Source organism: Bombina bombina, chromosome 2, assembly GCF_027579735.1.
Source record: "Bombina bombina isolate aBomBom1 chromosome 2, aBomBom1.pri, whole genome shotgun sequence".
Lineage (NCBI taxonomy): Eukaryota > Metazoa > Chordata > Amphibia > Anura > Bombinatoridae > Bombina > Bombina bombina.
In genome coordinates this window covers 936,988,850-937,001,653 of record NC_069500.1, presented here as the reverse complement: position 1 = coordinate 937,001,653, position 12,804 = coordinate 936,988,850, and the positions used below count along the sequence as shown (strand labels likewise).

At 37.1% G+C, this 12,804-nt stretch overlaps 1 protein-coding gene across 1 annotated transcript in view; it reads right to left on the bottom strand.

Moving 5' to 3' along the window:
• Window positions 1–12,804, bottom strand: part of PPEF2 (protein phosphatase with EF-hand domain 2) — a 141,085-nt gene that overhangs the window by 127,502 nt on the left and 779 nt on the right. The window lies entirely within an intron of this gene.

Sequence of the window (12,804 nt, the reverse complement as noted above, 5' to 3'; positions counted from 1 at the left end):
ATCTTTTAAGAGTATTCTTAGGATTAGGACACAAAGAAGGTACAACAATTTCCCTATTGATGTTGTTAGAATTCACAACTTTAGGCAAACATTTAAATGAAGTCCTCAAAACAGCTTTATCTTGATGGAAAATTAGATAAGGAGACTCACAAGAGAGAGCAGACAAATCGGAAACTCTTCTTGCAGAAGAGATAGCCAAAAGAAATAACACTTTCCAAGAAAGTAATTTAATATCCAGAGAATGCATAGGCTCAAAAGGAGGAGCCTGTAAAATCTTCAAAACCAAATTGAAACTCCAAGGAGGGGGAGATAGATTTAATAACAGGTTTGATACGAATCAAAGCCTGAACAAAACAGTGAATGTCAGGAAGTTTAGAGAGGAATTGGGTTTCAAAATGCTTAGAAGCGCTTATCATAGAAGAAATCATAGAGTACGATCGGGTTGATTGACACCCCCCTGCTGGCGGCCCATTGGTTGCGAGTCTGCAGGGGGCGGCGTTGCACCAGCAGCTCTTGTGAGCAGCTGGTGCAATGCTGAATACGGAGAGCGTATTGCTCTCCGTATTCAGCAAGGTCTGGCGGGCCTGATCCGCACTGTCGGATCAGGTCCGCCAGACTTTGATAAATAGAGGCCATAGAAATGGCAGGTCTAAAAATATAGCCAGTGTGTAAATATGCTTTTCTAAGATAGGATTCAATCTTCCTATCTAAAGGATCCTTAAAGGAAGTACTATCTTCCATAGGAATAGTAGTAAGTTTGGCCAGAGTAGAAATAGCCCATCAACCTTAGGGACTTTTTTCCCAAAACTCTAAATTAGCCACAGGTAAAAGATAAAGCTTTTTAAACCTAGAAGAAGTACCAGGTTTAGACCATTCCTTAGTAAACATATGAGAGATAGCATCTGGAATAGGAAAAACTTCAGGAGTAACATCAGAAGTTTTAAAAACAGAATTCAAACATTTACTATTCCTGTTATAAGGAGAACTAGATTCCTCAACACCCAAAGTGCACAATACTTCCTTCAATAAAGAATAAATATATTCAATCTTAAAAAGAAAGGTTGATTTATCAATTTCAGTTTCTGAAGTAGGATCCTCTGAGCCAGAGAAATCCTCATCAGCAGAAGATACTTCAGTATGCTGTTGATCAATACAAGCTTCATCAGATTTATGAGAGTCTAGGAGAGACCTTTTATGTGTATTTGAAGGTGGAATAGTAGCCATAGCCTTCTCTATGGCTGCAGCAATATAATCTTTTATATCTACAAGAATATCATGTACATTAGACTGTGAAGGTTTAGCAGTAGAAGTATTTGTACTTCTAGAAACATTATCAGCATATAATATTTTTTCATAACAAGTGCCACATATTTGAGCTGAAGAAGAAAGTTCAGCTAATTTACAACATACACACTTAGCTTTGGTAGAATTGTGTTCAGGCAGCTTAGTTCCTACAGTAACATCAGAGGCAGGATCAGTATGAGACATCTTGCAAAATGTAACAAAAAAGAAAAAATAACATTTAAATTAAATATCCAATTTCCTTAAAGTAGCAGTTTCAGGAATGGGAAAAATGCTTATGATAAAATTAAGGTAATAATCAAAAGCAAGCAACTTAGCCCTCTATGAAACAAATGAGAGCAGAAAATAAAAGAGGGAGAAACTTAACATAACAAATTTTGGCGCCAAGAATGGCGCAAATGCTGAAAGAAACTTTTGGTGACAAAGTTGAACAAGTGAAATGACGCGATTTGCGTCATAACAGGCTCGACTTCGCACAAAAAAAAACTTGCAACAAGAAAGTCGCAAGAAAGGACAAGACTCGTGTCATGACAGGCACGACTTTGCGCCACAACTTTTCACTCCAAAAATGTTGCAATAAAAAGTAACATTCTGCGTCATCGCGAGCCTAAGCCCACGAAAATTTGAAAAAAACAGACTCTAAGTTACAACTAACTGGGAACCCCAGGTAAGTCTAAAAAACATAATTTCCATGCTGAAACTGTTAGACTGCAAAGGGAAATAAACAGACCTGACTCATCGCAAATACAGTATATACAAAATAAATTTAAAACTTTATAAGATGAAGTGCCAAACATAGCTGAGAGCGTCTTAAAAAAAAAAGATATATACTTACCAGAAGACACCCATCCACATATATAATAGCAGACAGCCAAGCCAGTACTGAACATATCAGCAGAGGTAATGGTAGAGGAGTATAATGTAGAGGAGTATAATGTCGATCTGTAAAGGGAGGCAGCAGATGAATCCTGCAAACGATTACAGAGAGCCTTAGAATAGATTTCCCATAGGTGAAAACATGGTGTCATCAGGCAATACTCCCTTCACATCCCTCAGACAAACACTGTACTTTGAGAGGAACTGGGCTTCAAAATGCTTAGAAGCGCCTATCACAGAAGAAAATTAAGCACATCTTGCTGCACCACCTCCACAAGGAGGCAAAGTTTGTAAAAGTAAGGTAAGGTATGAGTGAGGTAGGAGGTGTATTTATTGGCATTTTGAGGTTTGGAAAACTTTGTCCCCTCCTGGTAGGAATGTATATCCCATACGTCACTAGCTCATGGACTCTTGCCACTTACATGAAAGAAAGACTGATTGTGCTTGCTGAACAAAAGGCAGAATAGTCCTTATATTCACCATTTTGGTACTCTTACATATTGATTCAAAATCTTTAAATCCAGAACTGGTCTGAATGAATTTTCTTTCTTTGGGACAATGAATAGATTTGAATAAAACCCCAGACCCTGTCCCTGAAACGGAACTGGCATGATTACCCCTGATAACTCCAGGTCTGAAACACACGTCAGGAAAGCCTGAGCCTTTACTGGGTTTGCTAGAATGCGTGAGAGAGATAAATCTTCTCACAGGCGGTCTTACTCTGAATCCTATTCTGTACCCCTGAGAGACAATACTCTGAATCCAATGATTTTGGACTGAATTGATCAAACATCTTTGAAAAATTTTAATCTGCCCCTACCAGCTGAGCTGGAATGAGGTCCGCACCTTCATGCAGACTTGGGGGCTGGCTTTGATCTCTTAAATGGCTTGGATTTATTCCAATTTGAAGAAGGCTTCCAATTGGAAACAGATTTCTTGGGGGAAGGATTAGGTTTCTGTTCCTTATTTTGTCGAAAGGAACAAAAACGGTTAGAAGCTTTAGATTTACCCTTAGGTCTTTTATCCTGAGGCAAAAAAACTCCCTTCCCCCCCAGTAACAGCTGAAATTATTGAATCCAACTGAGAACCAAATAATGTATTACCTTGGAAAGAAAGAGATAGCAATCTGGACTTGGAAGTCATATCAGCATTCCAAGATTTGAGCCACAAAGCTCTTTGAGGTAAAATAGCTAAAGACATAGATTTAACATCAATTTTGATGATATCAAAAATGGCATCACAAATGAAATTATTAGCATGTTAAATGAACTTAACAATGCTAGACAAATCATGATCCAATACTTGTGCTAAAGTTTCCAACCAAAAAGTTGAAGCAGCTGCAACATCAGCCAAAGAAATTGCAGGCCTAAAAAGATGACCTGAATATAAATAATCCTTAGATAAGATTCGGGTTTCCTATCTAAAGGATCTTTAAAAGAAGTACTATCTTCCGTAGGAATAGTAGTACGTTTAGCAAGAGTAGAGATAGCCCCATCAACTTTGGGGATCTTTTCCCAAAACTCCAATCTAACTGCTGGCAAAGGATACCATTTTTTAAACCTTGAAGAAGGAATAAAAGAAGTACCATTCCTATTCCATTCTTTAGAAATCATATCAGAAATAGCATCAGGAACTGGAAAAACCTCTGGAATAACCACAGGAGGTTTATAAACAGAATTTAAACGTTTACTAGTTTTAATATCAAGAGGACTAGTTTCCTCCATATCTAATGTAATCAACACTTCTATTAACAAAGAACAAATATACTCCATTTTAAATAAATAAGAAGATTTGTCAGTGTCAATATCTGAGGCAGGATATTCTGAATCAGATAGATCCTCATCAGAGAAGGATAATTCAGTATGTTACCGGTCATTTGAAATTTCATCAACTTTATGAGAAGTTTTAAAAGACCTTTTTTACGTTTATTAGAAGGCGGAATGGCAGACAAAGCCTTCTGAATAGAATCAGAAATAAATTCAGGTATATCTTGTGCATTAGATGTTGAGGGAACAGCAACAGGTAATGAACTACTACTGATGGATACATTCTCTGCATGTAAAAGTTTATCATGACAACTATTACAAACCACAGCTGGAGGTATAACCTCCACAAGTTTACAACAAATGCACTTAGCTTTGGTAGAACTGTTATCAGGCAGCAGGGTTCCAACAGTGATTTCTGAGACAGGATCAGATTGAGACATCTTGCAAATATAAGAGAAAAAAACAACATATAAAGCAAAATTATCAATTTCCTTATATGGCAGTTTCAGCATAGCCCTCTGACATAGAAAAAAAGCACGAGGCAAATAGGAATAGGGTCTTAAATAATACAAATATTTGGCGCCAAGTATGATGCACAACAAACAGAAAAATATTTTTTGGCGCCAAAAACGTCCGGAAACAACACACTCGCATCATAGATGACGCAACCTTGTGAAGGACTCAGCGTCAACTAAGACGCCAGAAATGACAAATTTGCATCAAGGAACATAACTTGTCGCCAAATAAATATTGCGCCAAGAATGACACAATAAACGTTGGCATTTTGCGCCCTCGCGAACCTAGTTCTACCCGCGAATTTAAAAGACAGTCAATTTGAAAAAGAGACTATACCCCAGGTAAGAAATACATTTTCATAAAAAAGCGTTTCCCAGATATGAAACTGACAGTCTGCAAAAGGAAATATACTGAAAACCTGAATCATGGCAAATATAAGTACAATACATATATTTAGAACTTTATATAAATACATAAAGTGCCAAACCATAGCTGAGAGTGTCTTAAGTAATGAAAACATACTTACCAAAAGACACCCATCCACATATAGAAGATAGCCAAACCAGTACTGAAACGGTTATCAGTAGAGGTAATGGAATATGAGAGTATATCGTCGATCTGAAAAGGGAGGTAGAAGATGAATCTCTACGACCGATAACAGAGAACCTATGAAATAGATCCCCTGTGAGGAAAACCATTGCATTCAAAAGGTGATACTCCCTTCACATCCCTCTGACATTCACTGTACTCTGAGAGGAATGGGGCTTCAAAATGCTGAGAAGCGCATATCAACGTAGAAATCTTAGCACAAACTTACTTCACCACCTCAATAGGAGGCAAAGTAAAACTGTAAAACTGAATTGTGGGTGTGGTGAGGGCGGTATTTATAGGCATTTTGAGGTTTGGGAAACTTTGCCCCTCCTGGTAGGATTGTATATCCCATACGTCACTAGCTCATGGACTCTTGCCAATTACATGAAAGAAAAGCCATTTTGGGAGGAAATAGAAGATAGACTGTAATCAATGCCTAAGTTTGTTAAGATAAGGGTGATATACTTTGAGGAAATTGAGTTTCAAGGGTTAAATATCATGCATTTTTTTTAATGAAAAATTAAGAGGAAACTGATGTAAAAATATTTTTTTTGAGGGTCTAAATGTAAATAACCGTGCTTGTTAAAAGGGGCATGAAAGGGACAGTAAACAGATAATAATATAAAATACTTATGCAAAGTAAAACAATTTGGGGTATGCTTTCATTATTGCCCTTTTAGCTCTCCAAATTGTGGATTATGCATTCCTGAAAAGCACATGACTGGCCTTGCAAGCCTAACCTGTCTAATTTGCAGTTTATGTTATATTATAATTTTCTGCTGGAGCCAAACAATGGAAATTTTGTTAACAAAATGACATTAATAGGACATTAAACACCTCTTGCTTGTGTGTAAACATTGTATTTATCACATGCTCCCAAAAGAGGTAAAAAAAATGTATAATGTTGTTGTTAATGATGTTTTAATCCTCCTTTAGCCCATGGTTAATGCATATCTTGTTTTCATTAAAAATCACTTACTTTGCACCCTCCGGCCAATTTGAAATGGCCGCCAGACCCCTCCTTTCCCTTACGTCATCCTCACTGAAGGCTCTGTTCAAAAGAATTGACTCCATGTCGAGCAAGACTTTTTTTTGCTCGTGCACGCTATTTAGCACATGCACATTGTATTTTGATCGTCAAGGAGGAGAACCTGGAACGGCTCAGTTGCATAGCGGTTCCTTGAAGATCAAAATACAATGCACAGGGCCGCCATTAGGGGGTGACAGGGGTGACTTCTGTCAGATGCCCAATGGGCCAGGGGACCTCATGAGGAAAGAAGGAAAGAACAACTATTATTTTAAAAATATATATTATTTTTTTCTATTTTTTTATTTTATTTTGGCAGCCACCAGAGGGTACTACAGCAGAGTGCTATTGAGCATGGGAAATATTATTACAAGGAGTAAAGCATTAGCATTTGAGAGTATTTCTGAGTGTGCACTAAACCACTTTGCACAGTGTGAGACAGACTTGGCACTTCAGTTTGTACACTGTGTGCCTGAGTCAGACGGCAGATCACTTTCTTTGTGCAATTTCGGATTGTAACTTCAGTGTGTTAGTAGTTGTATGGTGGGACCAGGGGTCCATAAAAACACATTTTTTAGCAATATGCAGCAGTGTATTTATGATTATTTGACAATGCTGTAGAAATTCTATATTTAAAGCCATGCAGAAATGTTTCTTCCTCAATACACAAATGGTAGGTGCCCTTTTGGCAGATATGAGTGTTTTTTTATTAATATATATATATACCGCTTGATAATGCTCTTTTGTTGATGACCTGCTTTATTTCTGCTGTTGGGCACCTTATCAAGTAGTGCATTGCCAACTCTGGGGACTTTGCATTTGTCACCACGGCATTAGTCTGGAGGACTGTTCAACACCTGAAGTCCCTTAAGGGATTTACTTTGAATTCATCATGTATGCCTATTTGACCAATGTTTCATTTTTTTTGTGCTGTGTTATTATATCTTGTCATGCTTCAAGCTTATCTTGCTTATAACTATTACTACTTGTATGACAAGTACTGTATTTTGGAAGGTAAGTTGCTCTGCCTTCAAGTGTCTCAGTTTTCACTAAAACCTTTATTAGGTCTGATGCACACCGGAGAGCTTCTCTTCCACCTACAGCACCTTGTTGAGCTCATTGCTAATTACTAAATATAATTGTGTTTAGCTCTATCTTGCATGGGCAACACTTGGGCCGGCCCTTTGGTATTACTATGTATGTTGACTTTAGGTCAACCACTTGTTACTATTAATTTTGGTTATGGTTTGTACTTTGCTTGCCTTTGCATAGGTAGATCTGGCTTGGTCCGGACCTACTGGCCACACAATAAAACCACTTTTTGAAAGTAATGCTTCTTAAGTGTCCTTTAAAAGAGTGCTGTATTCCCAGTCTTTTGTGAATGTCAATATTTTGTGTCATTCTTCTTTCTTTATATTTGTCTAACATAATAACTAAATGGGTCTGCACCATTAGTATTTACTGAATACATTTAGTAAGATTGTTTATTAATCTTGCATGTGAAGTGTTTGAGTAATCTCTTCACTTCAACACTTAAATTTTGCTAATTTTTCCATTCACCACTTCTTTATTTAATATATATATATATATATATATATATATATATTACATTCCAGTTTACTGCCCCTTTATGCAAGGATTTTCCAGGTTCAAGGAGGCATTTTATCTAAGATTTTTACATCTGCATAAAATAATATACTCTTAGACTAAGTTTGCTCAGTGTTTGAAATGAGACAGGTTAAAGGGACACTATACCCAAATTTTTTCTTTCATGATTCAGATAGCGCATGCAATTTTAAGCAACTTTCTAATTTACTCCTATTATCAAATTTTCTTCATTCTCTTGGTATCTTTATTTGAAAAGCAAGAATTTAAGTTTAGATGTCGGCCCATTTTTGGTGAACAACCTGGGTTGTCCTTGCTGATTGTACAGCACCAATAAACAAGTGCTGTCCATGGTCTGAACTACAAATTGACTGGCTCCTTAGCTTAGATGCCTTCTTTTTCAAATAAAGAAAGCAAGAAAACGAAGAAAAAATTATAATAGGAGTAAACTAGAAAGTTTCTTAAAATTGCATGCCCTATATGAATCACAAAAGAAAAAAATTGGGTTCAGTGTCCCTTTAACTTAACACTGTTCAGTTTACACTACAGCTGACTTAATTTTGAAATACATACAAACAAGCCTAAATCCTGCATTTAACCAGATTTAATGGTATGACCATATAGAGTACAGCATTTTCAAAATCCATAAGTACAGCTGACAGATGGGAACATTTGTACACCATATTTGATGTGGTGCTATTGATTGGGGAAAATGGGGGGGAAAAAGAAACATATGTCAACCTTTCAAAAGTACTTTTCCTTATCTAGCCATCTACCCAGATCATTAATGTACAATTTTGAATTCACAGAATTATTTTGTTGATTTAGGGGATGCAATGTGCAGAAATTTTACCTCCCGTGAGTGTTTCTTTGGGTGTCTGTGTTTATGTCTTTGTGCTTTTGTTTGTGTCTCTATGAGTGTGTATGTATTTTTTTCTGTGGGTCTCTCTGTGAGGGTGGGTGTGTATGTCTTTGTGCATTTTCTGTGGATGTCTGTGAGGGTGTGTGCATATATCTTTGTGCTTTTTCTATGGGTGTCTCTGTGAGGATGTGTGTATGTATGTCTTTGTGTATTTTCTCTGGATGCCTCTGTGAGGTTAGGTGTATATGTCTTTGTATGTTTTCTGTGGATGTCTCTGTGAGGGTGGGTGTGTGTATGTATGTATGTCTGTGTTTTCTGTGGATGTCTCTGTGAAGGTGTGTGCGTATGCCTGTGTGTTTTCTGTGGATGTCTCAGTGAGGGTGTGTGTATGTATGTCTTTGTGTGTTTTATGTGGATGTCTCTCTGTGTGTGTATGTCTTTGTGTGTTTTCTGTGTGTGTCTCTGTGTGTGTGTGTGTATGTCTTTGTGTGTTTTCTGAGGCTGTCTCTGTTTCCTTAGGTGTATGTGCAAGTTTGTGTTTGTGTGTGTCCATTGTCTGTTCCTTTTTAGGACATTTTGAACTTACTACTGATTTTTCACATCTTTCTACAGACTTTAGGGCCTATTTAACAAAGGTCTGTCGGACCTGATCCGACAGTGTGGATCAGGTCCGACAGACCTTGCTGAATGCAGAGAGCAATACGCTCTCCGTTTTCAGCATTGCACCAGCAGCTCTTGTGAGCTGCTGGTGCAACACCGCCCCCTGCAGATTCACGGCCAATCGGCCGCCAGCAGGGGGGTGTCAATCAACCCGGTTGAATTGCGGCGATGTCTCTCCACCTGCTCAGAGCAGGTAGACAGGTTATGGAGCAGCAGTCTTGTAATTACAAGGTTTTTACTGTGCTCTTGCGCTTGTCTAAAACTCCCTAGAGATCCCAAAACTCAAATTCTGTAACCTGGGCTGCACATTAAATAAATAGTTTAGACAATTTCAGCATTTTGAAAACCTTTGTTATAGAATTTGCTTTTAGGTATATCTAGAAAGTGTGGGAAAAGCGTAATATTTACATAAAACAAGAGATGTTCAATGTCTCTAACTTGAAAAGTGTTTACAAAAGCTAATTCTATAATGAATTGAAACTTCAAAATAGCTTATGGTACTAACAGATTGGAACAAACCCCTGTACCAGTAACACAGTAGTGACTAGGTATTTCATAAGGTTAAGTCTACTAGCACTGACTCTCCTCAACCACAGTGTCTTTCCTTCATGGGAAGTCAGACAAAACAAATACTACATTCTACCATTTTCCTACAGGCGCTGATCATATGGTCAAACAAACATGTTCTGCACTGTATCAAATCTACAATACTAAAACATATTGGGTGAGAGAGAGAGACAGAGAGAGAGATTATTCCTTAACACCTTTGGGTTTAGAGCAGCTGGTCTAACGTAGTGTCGGGTTACCGTGCAAGCAATAACTAACAGTTTTTTTTATTCACCATTACCCATAGAAGTCTATGGGGAGAATGCGTTAGCGTGGTCACAATATCAAAAGTCCTGAAGTTAGCGCGCCTCTATGCTAACCTTTTACTTTCAACTTGTACTCCATGGGCTAATGGGTCCATGATCATTTTTTACTTTGAGCACTGTTAAAAATGTAGTGTGCCACTTGTATTCTGGCCCATTATTTATTAAATGTAATTTAGGATATTTCACAAGTGACTTCAGAATTCAGTGCATGTTACGCATATCCTCCCAGTGCAAAAAGTCAACATGTGACAAACTTCTTAAACAAGTATACTGCAATCAATAAACTCCAGGCATCCTTACTTTATTAATTAATATTGTACATTTGCAACTTACAACTGTGTCCACAGAAACAGCAGTTATGAAGCAGCGGTCACAAAGACCACTGCTCCATAACCTGTCTGCCTGCTCTGAGCAGGCGGACAGACATCGCCGGAAATCAACCCGATCGAGTACGATCAGGTTGATTGACACTCCCCTGCTGGCGGCCTATTGGCCGCGAGTCTACAGGGGGCGGTGTTGCACCAGCAGCTCTTGTGAGCTGCTGGTGCAATGCTGAATACGGCGAGCGTATTGCTCGCCGTATTCAGCGAGGTATATTAATATACATTTTATTTACCCCTGTGATTACCTTGTATCTAAGTATCTGCAGACTGCACCCCTTCTCATTTCTTTTGAAAGACTTGCATTTTAGATAAATAGTTCTGACTCTACTGGAGTGAGCACAATGTTATCTTGATGGCACCCTCTAGCTGTGAAAAACTGTCAAACTGCACTGAGATAAGAGGCGACCTTCAAGGTCTTTAGAATTAGCATATGAGCCTACCTAGGTTTAGCTTTCAACAAAGAATACCAAGAGAACAAAGCAAATTTTATGATAAAAGTAAATTGGAAGTTGTTTAAAATAGCATGTCCTATCTGAATCATGAACGTTAAAATATGAACATAATTCAGTAGATTATGTTTTAATTAACAAATACAAATAAACCCTGTTATAAGTGGAGTGTAATCTCTCAGCAATGATCAAGGAAAGTCTTCACTTCAACCCTATCATGATCTATTTAAAATCTCAGGCATTTTGTGCATAATCAGTTTGCATTTACCATGAATTCATAATAGTCTAAAAAGATATATTTCTAAAGTTCACCGTATTGTGCTTCATTTTTTTTTTAATAATATTTTTTTATTGAGGTTTCCAATTCATAGTACATAAACAATGCATTTTAGAAGAATCTCTACACAAAAAGAAAAATGTTTCAAATTATACATCAAACATTGTATATCGTACCAAGATATATTAAACATATTTATAAGGCATTGTTTGTAGAATATTGATATACACCACGCTTGTTAATTAAATTATATGTCTTCTCAATGGTAACTGAAGCCACTCTTGGACTTCACTTAACTACAAAGAGTAAAAAAACTAGTGAAGACAATCATGAATATTAGGGGACCACTTTTGGGTCTCCAATAATAAACCTCTATTTCTGATTATATAGAGTAGTATTCTATAGAACTATTAACACCAACGCTATATCTAGACCACTATAAGCATTTAGGCATATAGGACCACTCTTGGGTCCTTAGGACTATAGTGATATGTCCTAGTGGAGAAAATTATACCTAAAGACTTGTCAGATGATCTATAATATACATATATAAACCTTACATTTGTTATGTTCAGAAAAGGATCATGTAGAGATACTAGAAAATTGAAATCCTTAAGTTAAACGTGCAACTGTTATATATTATACACAATCAAAATCAGCTTACAATAACCGTAGCCATCCAAACCAGTGTATATCTCCTCATATGACAAATTAATGGGAGGAAGCAAATTTGTCATTAATTCAATTATTAGTGCAGAAGTTAGAGTTACATAGCTTTTGTTTTACTTCAGTGGCCTTAATGGTTTTGTGATACGTGTAACTAGGCCTTAAACCTTTTCCCCTAAAAACTATTTCAGAGGTCTTAAAACCATAACAACTCAAATAATTACTGTATATGAGCATTATAATTACTACCTTCATCTCAGTAGATCCTTTACTGAGATATCTAAAAAAAAAGGGCTGAACCAGAAACATAGCACCTTCTAATATAGAGCAAAAGCTCTCATATATGCTCAGTGCTGTGCTGTATAGAAAGTTGGTGTAAACTTAGAGCTAAGATACAGCTATAGTAATATGAGAGAAAAAATACTGTCCATAGTAACATATAGTTATACCCAATTTCTCGGGCACGGGCCCTATACCCAGGAGACCGGTGAATTTATCATATTAATTGTTGGGGAACGATAGGAAATAAATAATATTGTTTAGCTTTAGATTATGTTCTATATTAACCAGGGTTAGCATTAACTTTCTGATTAACCTAGATACTATCCTTGAAGCATAATGGAGCACATGTTAACATGAGAAGGCACAATTCAGTATGATCAAGTATGCTGAAAGCTATCCGACCCTAACATGTAAAAACTAAGTAGCCCTAAAAATAGAGGTAAAGAATTGCGGGACTACATTAAGATAGAAAAGAAGTATGCATTAGTCCCTAGCTAAAGTTTAAACTAAATTAAGTGTGGGTTGGCACAAACATCGAAGTTAACAAAGCAGATAACCTATAAGAGGTAAATATCCACTAAAATATTTCTCCTGTAATATCATGCAGTTCAGTATTTCACGGTACACGAATGTCAAAGGAGTCACGAGCATACAGCAATGCTAGTAAGGG